Source organism: Ascidiella aspersa, chromosome 2 (assembly GCF_963924565.1).
Source record: "Ascidiella aspersa chromosome 2, kaAscAspe10.2, whole genome shotgun sequence".
NCBI lineage: Eukaryota > Metazoa > Chordata > Ascidiacea > Phlebobranchia > Ascidiidae > Ascidiella > Ascidiella aspersa.
The window spans coordinates 6,420,452-6,432,238 of record NC_139448.1 but is presented as its reverse complement, the minus strand read 5'-3'; the positions used below and the strand labels follow the sequence as shown (position 1 = coordinate 6,432,238).

The 11,787-nt window shown below is 33.9% G+C and overlaps 1 non-coding gene across 1 annotated transcript; it reads right to left on the bottom strand.

Annotated features, from left to right (window-relative positions):
• Positions 1-6,584: 6,584 nt before the first annotated feature.
• Trnaa-ggc (transfer RNA alanine (anticodon GGC)) lies at positions 6,585-6,659 on the bottom strand. The gene has a single exon. It is a non-coding gene; the product is annotated as a tRNA-Ala (tRNA).
• Positions 6,660-11,787: the final 5,128 nt, after the last annotated feature.

The window sequence follows — 11,787 nt, the reverse complement described above, 5'->3', positions numbered from 1 at the left end:
AGGCGTATACAAGATTTTACCTAATCCCAAACCCCATCTCTAAGCTGGCCTACATGACTAACTCCGCTAATAATTTCAACCGCTACCCATGTTCTAACACCACCGATTGCCGATCAAAAAAAAAAAAAACAGGGCCAAAAAAATCGAAATCGCAAAGTGTTGCCTTACTGTCTAAAAAACTACACAGGGCTGTGAAAGAATTTACTCCAAATACGCTTTGCCTTGTAAAAGTTGGTTGGGCATTAATTACAACATAGTTTCATTTGGTAGAAGTTTGTGCAAATTTGTGACGAGGAGACGTAAAAATAGTAGAAATTTTTCTATATTTTCCCAAATCCAAAAATCTAAGTACACTGTTGCAGAAAAGACAGACTTTAATTTTCTGATCGTGTTAGTGTTTTATTACCTATGACGAAAAACACTATAGCAGTATCAGGATATTATCATACACAGTGATAAATAATTCTATAGATTTTGTCGTAAATTTGAAATTTAAAAATATGCTGTGAAGGTAATGACAATTAAACACAATATCTATTTTACTTCAGATATTGCGACATTCGTTCAACAGATCTACATTAGCGTTGCATTGTTCTACATTATGGATGATGACAAATTATGATAGGAATTTCAGCCAAAATGTGTAATCCAGCTCATCTAGTCTACCTTGACAGATTTTCGCCTATTTATCCAAAAATTATAGGTTAACAGCTGGGGCAAATCAAACTTTAAAATAAAGCAAATTTGGGCATAACAATCTGGAAAAATACCTTCAAATGTTTCAATATTATCAATTATGCTCGGTTAACATTAGTAATAACGTCAGTTGATACCGGATCGAAGCGCGATACTTTTGCACCAAATTATCGGGTATCGGAAAAAATGTCAAGTATCGGCCAAATCTACACGATAAAATAATATTGTGTTGCTATCAAGTTCGAAAAATGGGAAACTAACATACTGTGTCAAACTTAACACTTTAAAAAACATTGTTATTTAAGGCCAAGCGTCACTACAAAAAATAGTTTTTTATAAACTTTAAAGTAAGACGAGTTTTGCATGGATTAGAAGACTGGGGTTAATTTACACCACGTCTTGGTAAGCATCGTTGCTTGGTGATTGGTGGCCATCATTAGTTTGCCCATGCTGACTATTTTCGCCGCCTTCAGTCAGACCGGATGCCACTATTGAGCATTCACGGTGCTCAATATATCCCGCTTCATCTTGTACGACTGGTAACCGTGGATTTGGTTGAACGCAGCCAGTTTCATCACCGTCGTCACTATTCCCTAAATAAAAAAACAAAAAAATGAATTAAGCTTTTTTAAGGGTAAAATGCGGTGTTTAATGACTCTCAATGACCTTAAGTGCACTTTTTTGTCACATTTTTTCAAATCATTTAACTTTATAACGTCGTTTTGGTAAAATGACTCGAAATATTTTAGGCAAAAGACTTTACTTTAGCTTATGCCATTAATTAAGTTTCTTGGTTTGAAATTAAGGGTTTTATTCGACCATTTTACTATAGAATTGAGCTATAATTTTCAAGGTGTACTTAAAAACCATTAGGTTGCTACATGTTAATATTTGTTTTATTAGTTAAATTATTGCTCATAATTGGACTAATTTAATTTTTTATCGTTTTAATATTATATTGGGGGTTGATATGACTGGGACTTAAGTACTTTTTCACTTGAGTGTTTTTTTTTCAAAAATGACTTGTTTGCAACACTGGTAAAATTAAACGATTTTTTTTGTAATTCTCACTTGGAACATTTATCGTTATTGAGCTTCCGGTGTGAGTTCAAGGACGCCTGTCACATCCCGAATGACCGGTAAAATTATATTGGGCTGAACGTAGTCAGGGTCAACGAAATCGTTGCTATTTCCTGTTTAAATATTGGGCTTTAATTATTAGACAATCTAAAGCAGGGGTTCTTAAACTGGGGTCCATGGGCGCCTTGGGGGTTCATGAAAGGCTAATTGAAATATTAGTGTATACTAATGAAGTAATCAATTTATAAACAAAACAATTTAATTAAAAACAAAAACGGGTTTGCACTGAATGTATTTAGACTTAATTTCACTTTCCCATTTTTGGCCTGAAATCAGCAAACTTTTAAAGTTTATTTGTACCGTGACGTCAATTTATGACATCTTTTTTGATTTTTTTTTGTCTACAGTGGTCCATGCGAGCTAAAAGAAACTTTTTGGGGTCCCCGGTAAAAAAAACTTTGAGAACCCCTGATCTAAAGCAAATGCTTTTGGGCAAATGGCACCACAAACTGATACAAGATTTTAATACGTAAACGTTTGGCTTTTATTTTAACTCTTTGTGCCTAACCGGCAAAGTATTTTATAGTAGTGTAGAAAAGAGTGAAAATGTTTATACGTGAACATCAATAAAGTCACAGTTAAGTTTCCACTTTTTTAATGGAAACCTTTAACACCTTCGTCCCAAACAACCCCAGCACGAATTATGTTGAGCATTAGTATACATAGGCTTGACTCGACTGCGCAGTTTCCTATTAATTGACGAGTGTTGGGACGTTACAATAGTGACAGAGATATGAAGAAGGAACAAAAATAAAAAAATCTCCAAAGAATTACTGAAATATGGCAACATACCTAGTTCCTCGTTCGGTGTAAATCGAGCGGCGTTTTGAGTTCTTCTGTAATAAAAAAACATTATTCATGTATAATTTTATATTTTAAATTGGATCTAAGCTATATTGTTAAATCGGAATATGTTTCGTTTGTTGAAAGTTATTCTTATCAATCATGCAAGAAGTATTATACAGGATTGTTGCGAATTCAAACTTTACTGGTTCAAAAATTCCACAAATCCAAAACGCATAAAGAAATTTCAAACATATGGGTGCAACCAAATTTTACATAAAGATGAATGTAAACGAACAACAGGGTTTGAGTGTAACATTCTGTTGTGAATTTACATGTGGAACTGAAAATAAATGTAAAAATGTTGAATTTCTATAAATTGCTTTTAAATGTATGTCGCGTATCTATTTTCAGAACCTGCTTACCGATAATAATTTGCAGCGTTTTAAATCAACGTCAAGTATTTTAAATCCATTTCAAAAAAACTTACCCTCATATTTTTATAACAAACTATGCATGTTGTACTTTTTCAGACAAAAAATCAAAATTGTTTGCCAAATTCAATTTGGAATGATACTTACATTTGAAAAAAGTCTTCATAAATTATTTTGTAAGTGTAACAAATCGATCGGTTTTATTTCGTTTTATAAACGCCTTATATGCAAGTTGTACACTTTTACTTACCTTACACAAATAACAACCACCACAGTTGCAAAAATAATTATTGCAACAATACCTACAAAAGATGCCACGATAATGGTTGTATGTTCAGCTCTTGGTATATAAAAATGTTTGTTGCAAACTGCAAGGTAAAGGAAATAAAGATCCATTAGGAACAAGAGCTAAAATATATTGCATTTCAGTCAAACAAACTTAAATATGACATTGTTATAACCGGTTGGTGTGAGTTCTTGTATTTTTTTTCAGGTGTTTCTCTCTATTCGTTATGCTTTTCGGCATTCGTCAAAGGTTCTGCTAACACAACCATTGTCTTTAAATAAGTTTAGAGCACTGCTGCATATTATTAAACTTATTCTGTTATCATAACGAGTTTAGGGATTTTACAAATAAAACACATGGATAAGCTGCATTTATAGTTACTGTATGTAAAACTTGTGTCCAAACTTCAAAGCTACCTGTCAAAATATATTAGTGTTGTTATAAGTTTTTTGTTTTAAAAGCATTGGAATGTCTCCAAGTCCCCCATAAACGAGTTATTTTTCTTATAAGATGATATTTTTTCTTTAAACTATACGTAAATGCAAATTTGGAATCTGAATTCGGTTGCTAGTAGTGATAGCCCATTAAAATATATACGATTTACCCCAAATGGGTCGGGCTGCCAATCGCAACAAAAAAGAAAAAAGGATATAATGTTTTTTTTTTCGCTTTGCGTAAATCAATAATATCCTTGTAATGTTGCTTTTGTGACAAAATTAACTTCTTCAACATAATATTTCAACAAACTAAACGAACTGTGTGGTATTCTTAACGCTAGTGGATCTGAAATTGCTGAACTCATGGAAGAATGTTAACAACTAAGTGTAATGCGTCCAGCAAAACGAGAAATCCCTGCTCTACGTTTGACAGAATAATTTTGTATTTCAAAGATAACTGAAAGAAAACTATCGAATTATTTTGAGTGTACACGCTTATAAGTGTTGTTAGAACAATGGTCCACATAGATGTAAGCTATAGAAGTTAACGTTCGTCGATTTAATTACCTTTAATTGAAATGCGTTTCTCTGCAATTAAAGGCGTTTCCAAAATATCTAAGTGTTAATCAAGGTCTCACCGAATTTTCTCTGACAAATGTACTTTTCCTTTCTGCTGCATCGCATGTCAATCCATTTGTAGTCGGGACCATGTTCCATTGCTGCACAATCCTCACTGAACGTCAAATCATTCGGCTCTCCAGGAGCCCAATGTTGGTGATATAATTGCGATCTATCCAACCATTGAAAGGTTTGGTTTGTATCCTTCCTCTTTAGTCCAATGTAATGAGTGATCGGTGTGTGTAGGACAGACATGAACGGGAGTGTTTGTTAACCTTTTAAATTTGGGGGCGCACCTATAGAAACATTTGAAAACGTGGAGGCGCACATTGCGAGCGAAGCGAGCGCAAAATTTTTGAGGTGTACCAGTATTTCTCTTAAATTGCGTGCATTTTTTTGTTATATGGGTTTTATAGTTCCATATCTTTAAAGGGACTTTCGGCCTTTGAGACTGAAAACGTTATTTTGTCCATTAAAGTCTTATTCTGATTAATTTTGGACTTATTTCGACATGGTTTTTCCTTTTGCTCGCGGCGAACGTATCAGCTTTCCATGGCGCACCAGTGCGCTAAACTAAGATAATAGACATTTCATTTTCTCGCTATTACGAGAGGGTTTATACTTACCTTCAACTTTTCGTAAATGCGATGCTAGAAACTTTTGAATCGATTCCGATTTAACAATTGCTAGTCTTCCGTACATTCTAATACAAGCCGAAGAAGCATCGTCAAAGTTTAGCTTGTTTTTGGTATCAATGAAATATTCCAAGTTGTCCAGCCGATGCCAAACAGCAACAGAACTTTCGGCTGTATTCAAAAGCACAAGTACTTTCAGAAACGTCCACATTGTGGCCTGATTATAAAAACACGTTTGCAAATCAAACAAAATTTGCCAATTAGGCCAAATTGAAACCCTGAATAACTGCAATTAAATATTCTCATTTTAAAACCCAAAACCAGGAAACAACCAATTGTCAACGTGCGACGGAAAAGTGATAAAGATAAAAAATCGACTGTTATTGCTTGGAAATCTATTGTAAGATTAGCCAGAGATAAAAGTTGCATAGGAAGTTGCAAGCAATGTCTACTTTTGGATATACCTTCTGTGAAGAAATAGACGTCCTGATAACGAACCTGATGAAAATAAATTTCCATTTTTACCTTTATGCAAATAAGATATTGAAAGCTAAACATTGCCATCATAATTGTGATATTTATATGCGCTCAATAAGAAATCGGTAATGTAGTATTTAATTCTATTGATAGATATTTTGCTGGCAATTCTGAAGTATTAATTAACATATACATCTAACTTTGTCAATGTTTTCATTATTTTTATTCTCGAGATGCATGTTTTTCAAACACAATTTTAACGCACGATTTGTGAATTTAATTTGAAAATAAATTGAATCTCGGGAATTCCACAGTATTAAGTTATACAAAAAAAGTGAAAAAGTTTAATGGAAATACTTTAATTCCATCAATGCAGTTAAACTTCAAATTCGATTTAGCTGTGGAAGGTCGCCCGAGTAGGGCATGTATATCAACATTGGCAGTGTAGCGCAAAGCCATTAAAGCATTCCATAGTAGCGTTTGTTTTAGCACACAACATTTCGGTATAGGCTGTTGGCGTTTTTGCAGTCTGTTAATCTAAAGAAATTAAGAGTTTTATTATTAATTTTATTGTTATTTCTATGTTATTTAGAATTTGTTAAAGTTGTATAAAATTCATTTTCTGTATTATCAGGATTAGGAATACGAATAATTTTATTAAGTCATCTTGTACCTCTAAACATCCTACATATGGTCTTTATATGACGTTGGAGCAAAGAAGAAAGTAGAATATTTTTCTTACATAAGCGATAACGAAATACATTTAAGCAGTTCTAGAGGTGTGTGCGAGAACTTGTTGGTGATTTGAAAGGGGTGCAGCAAGGAAACATGTTAAGAACCACTGATTTTGATATTGATAAATCTACTCTATAGGCTTTGCGCCACAAATCATTAACTTACAGACTTATTCAATGAAACATTTACACATATGTGTGTCAATAACTGAGATCTAGCCCTTCGAAGCTGCTTTTTGACCAACGACTACGGCTTACGTATATAATTAGTACACTGAAAGCCATCGCAGACTCACCGAATCTGTTGATCTATGATGCAAGCAGAGCAGACTAGAAAAACAACTAGCCTGCAGTGAGGTTCGAACTCACGACCTCCGGTCAAGCCGGGACCGTCGCTCTACCAACTGAGCTATGCAGGCTCAGAAGGGAACGAGTTGAGAAACAACCATGCGCTAATGCTTGCTCAATCTGTTAGTACAAGCAACCTCATAGAAGGGGGTCCAAAGTGCCATACCATTTATTCAATGAAACATTCACACATATATGTGTTAATAACTGAGATCTAGCCCTTCGAGTCGTTGGTACTCGTTGGTCAAAAAGCAGCTTCGAAGGGTCTGCTCTGCTTGCATCATAGATCAACAGATTCGGTGAGTCTGCGATGGCTTTCGGTGAACTTACAGACCTTAGATAATGATAAGATCTATATAGGCTTTGCGCCACAACTCATTAATCCACCGTTGAACACGAGGCTTGATGTACAACAATGGTTGTAGATTTGCAACAATGGCGTCAAACGGGAATTATCTCTGATCTTTAGCCGCTCCCCGAAGCGAAATGACAAGATTTAGCGGGTGGGTTTTTTCGGAATCAGACGAAATAGCTTGTAATTTGTAACGAAATGACAAAAAGGAGCGTTTGATTTATCGCTTCATAACTATATAACTTTTGATGGCATTCAACTACCATAGTGCTCGCTGATAGCCTTTGTTTGCCACGCTATTTTATTTTTATAAAGTTTTAATTTTTTTTACCGAACGCTGATTGCAATTCTAGAGCCGGGCAAATTAATCAGTAAGAGCGTTAAACTCGTTTGCGGGAAGCAATTAAATGATCAAACTTAATTTTTTTTTAATCGTTAAATGTAAAGTTTCACTTTTGTAAAGTTAAGGTATATCGTCGCAATTTACAAATATCCTAAAAATGTGGCAATACATTTCCTATTTCATCGAACTTTTGTGTTTAGATTTGTTACTCCATTTTCTGTTAATTTGTCGAGATGAAACCGACATCTGTTTGTCTTCTTTTACTGGGACTGATGATCGCATTTCCAGGAAGCAACCAGAACATCGTTACAGATCCTACAAGTATGTTCTCTAGTGTTAAATTGATGATTGAATATAAAATAGAAACAATTTTTTATTATTGTGGATATATTGCGTTTGTTTAACGCATTTGTTGCTTTTTGCTATTTTGAAAAAAAAACTTTTGCCTATTCGGAAATTTTGTGTTATATATTGCCGAGTTACGCACGGCCCATTTTGGCTGATATGGTTCTTTCAATAAATATTCTGTTGTTACCAGGCATTGTATAATAAAACAAGTTTTTGTTCTAAATATTTGTACACAAATATATACCAGAATAACTTATTTTTTTTAAGGAATTATTTTCTACTAAAATACAAGATGTGAAAATAGTTATTCCAAAAAATCTCTGCTGCAAATTGTTGATTCGACTCCACTAGCAACACTGTATGACCTTTATGACTTCCTAAATATATGCCTATACTAATAGTTACAGGAAAGCGTAGAAAATAATAAATGAAAAACACATAATTCAAAAAGCTCAGTACATGGTTACACAGGAAGAGAGAATATAAATTATAAAATGGAAATATTGTTTTATTTTAAATAACTAAACAAAAATTAAAGGATAAAACTTTTGACAAACAGTGGAAAAACAAGTCGATATAATTTATCGCGCTTTAACTTTAAATATTTACAAACATTTCTGCCCAATTTACATCAGACATAAGGATAATTATTCAACGAAACTTTGTATTGAACTACAACGGTGGTTGTCTTTTTCCTCGCGATGGCCTTGTAAATGGCGACGTAACCAGCAATAAAAATTAAATATTATTGATTGCATCGGCCAGCAACTTTTTTATCGCGGCACCAATTGCTCTTTCAACAGCTGTTGAAGGTCCACTACGTAAAACGAATGACGCCACAAAAGCTTAAATCTGTAAGTATTCTTGTATGCCATGTAGTGTGAAAAGGTAGATGTAGTGTGAAAAGTTATTTTTTTTAATAAAAAAAATCCTTTGTAGCTTTTATAAGTGCACGGCACAACATGTCATAGTATGTCTAGCGTCGTTGGCTTAAACGATTTAATAAAGTATAGTTTTTGGTGCATGGCGAGCATGGTGGCCAGATGATGCAACAATGAGCAAAAGTAAAAACACTCTTAGCCACACCATTAATTGTGTGAAAGCCATAAAGCCATTGCAAAGTGTGTGAAAGCCATTGTATTTGATGTCGGCTATCCAGGACGACACCGTTAGTCGCATATGTTTGATTTTTGACGAACATATTGGCTTTCGCTTTTTGTGAATATATTTAACTATAGCTAACAGCATACTCCTGACCTTATTTGTCGCGCGCCGAGTTTAATCACTATTGAGAAAATTAATCAATAAATCAAAAAATATTGCTAGAGCTTTGTAAGAATGAGTTGAAATGAACAAGTCAGGAAATAATATTACATGGAAATATTCCATTACCGCACAGTTATGTTTGCATACGAAACAAAATCGTTGTACGACTCCCTTAAAAGAATAAAAAAGGCCCACCATGACACCTTGACCCACATTTTCAGGGTCTATAAATTACATGGGAGAACACTTTTGCGCCGCTTTTAAATTCCAAAACTGAACCGTAACCTATCGGCCAAACTCAATACAAGAAAACAATGTTATTCCATGTCAGGCGTCACTACTGCAAAATCACGCAGCAGTGTCTATGACTATTTTATAACGTTTAAAGTCCTGAGTGAATTTTACACTACGTCTTGGTAAACATCGTTGCTAGGTGATTGGTGGCGATCACTTGTTTCGCAACGTTGCCTATCCTGGCTATCCTGGCCGCCTTCAGTCGGACCGGGTGCCACTATTGAGCATTCACGGTGTTCAATATATCCCGCTTCATCATGTACGACCGGTAACCTTGGATTTGGTTGAACGCTGCCAGTTTCATCACCGTCGTCACTATTCCCTAAATCAAAACAATAAAGCTTTCTTTTAAGGGTAAAGTGCAGTGTTGCAATGACTTAGGTCAATGACCTAACTTAAGTGCACTTTTTTGTCACATGTTTTAAATGATTTAACTTGATTACGTCGTTTTGTTAAAAAGACCCGAAATATTTCAGACAAATGGCTTTACTTTACCTTATGATATTAATTCAGTTTCTTGGTTTGAAATTAAGGGTTTTATTTACCATTTTAATATACAATTGAGCTATTATTCTCAAATTTTGCTTGAAACACGATTAGATTTCTACATGTTAATACTTTTTTAGGTGATTCATTGCTCATTGGACTAATTTAAAATATTTACTCGTTTATCGTTTTATTACTGCTTATAGTGATTAAGTTGACTAGGACTTTTGTTGTTATTTTGAAATGACTTGTTTGCAACACTGGTAAAATAAAATGAAAGCTTTTTGGATAATCCTTACTTGGAACACTTATACCCATTGAGCTTCCGGGTTTGAGTTCAAAGACGCCTGCCTCATCCCAAATGACTGGTAAAATTATATTGGGCTGAACGAAGTCAATTTCAGCAAATTCGTTGCTATTTCCTATTTAAGTATTAGGCTTTCATTATTAGGCAATCTAAAGCGAGTGATTTTGGGGAAATGCCACCATGAAGTGATAAAAAGTCTATTTTAATATGTAAACGTTTTCCGACATAATGTCAAGGATTTAGGTCATATTGTGACGTCACAAATCTAGTCGAACCTATATAGCAAGCGGTGGTTTTTGAAATATTCAACCAAATCGTGCTGGCGTTGTTTTCCACAAAGCTGCTAAAAAGTTCAAATCAAAATTTTCACAGAGATCAGAAATCACTAAAATGGACATGTATAAAAAAAAATCTACTGAAATAGAATTAATCAAATAAGGCAACATACCTATCTGCTCGCTTGCTCTGGATGTGTGCTCACGCATTCTGGTCCTTCTATAGCAAATGACATTGATCATGTATAAATTTATATTCTTATTCGGATCCTGTCAATTGAACGGTCAAATACTCATATTGAATTCAAATTTTGTAAATTTAAGCTTTTCATAATCTTGATTGTAAAAAAAAAAATTTTTTAGTGATGCATTTATACTTGTTGTTAAATTGTGGTAATAAACTTGTTGGCTTAACTTGTTGGTTGTATTAATGGTAAAAAATTTCTACAATACTGCTATAGTATTGCTTGCAAGATGGGCATGGTTTTGCAAAAATTATTATCGAAAGTTACAAAATATTCGTTTTTGTTTTACAAACCATTGTACTTGAATCGAAACTTTCATATATTTATTTAAAGGTAAAATCAAGTTTTATTTTTAACTTCAATCGTATTATGATAGTGTTTGTTATTGGGATTACATAACAAATATAAAACTTAATCAAAAAAACTATGTTGTTAGCCAACTCAAAGTTGGGATGCCGAAATTGAGTTAAAACGTTTATTTAAAGTGTTGAGTAATTGATCTGTTTTATTTCGATGTATAAACACCTAATACGCAACTTGTGGACTTTCACTTACCTTATACAGGTCAGAACAACCACTGTCATTAAACACAATATTACAAAATTGCCCACAGAAGCAGCCACAATAATGATTGTAAATTCAGCTCTTGGTATACCAAAAGGCTTGTCGTCTACTGCAAGTTAAAGTAAATGAAGATCCGTTAAGAACAACAACTAGAAATATATCGCAATATTTATTATTTTATACATCAGTGCTTTGCCGAATATTCAACTTAAATTTATTAACTTGGCACCGAAAATATGTACCTGGTTTTGTGGATTCTTCAGTTATTTTGAGCTGATAGGTCACGTCCGTTGTTGTTACAGCCTTGTCCATATGTTTTTCTAATATAGCCGTTTTATTGATTACTAGTATATAGTCTATATATTTTGTTACATTTTATCTAACTTTCATATTACGTACAGCACTTATATATGAATTGGTAGCATATAGCTAAACTTATTTGTCTCTATGCCAAAGTAACCTGTTGAATTGTAGCGGACTGATTGTAATTCCACAGCTGTCGAAATGTTTGTTATATATGAGGTATAAGTTGATTGCAATGTATATTTGCTAACAGTAGATTGCGATGGTTGATATCTCATTGCGTCGGTTGTCGGTTTGTTTTGTTCTGTGATAGAACTCAAAATGTTATCAGTCATGGAGTTAGTTTTAGTATACGTGTATTTCGTTGTTTCACTTTATGAGTCTACTGCCATGCAGCATGTACAATTTGCACATGC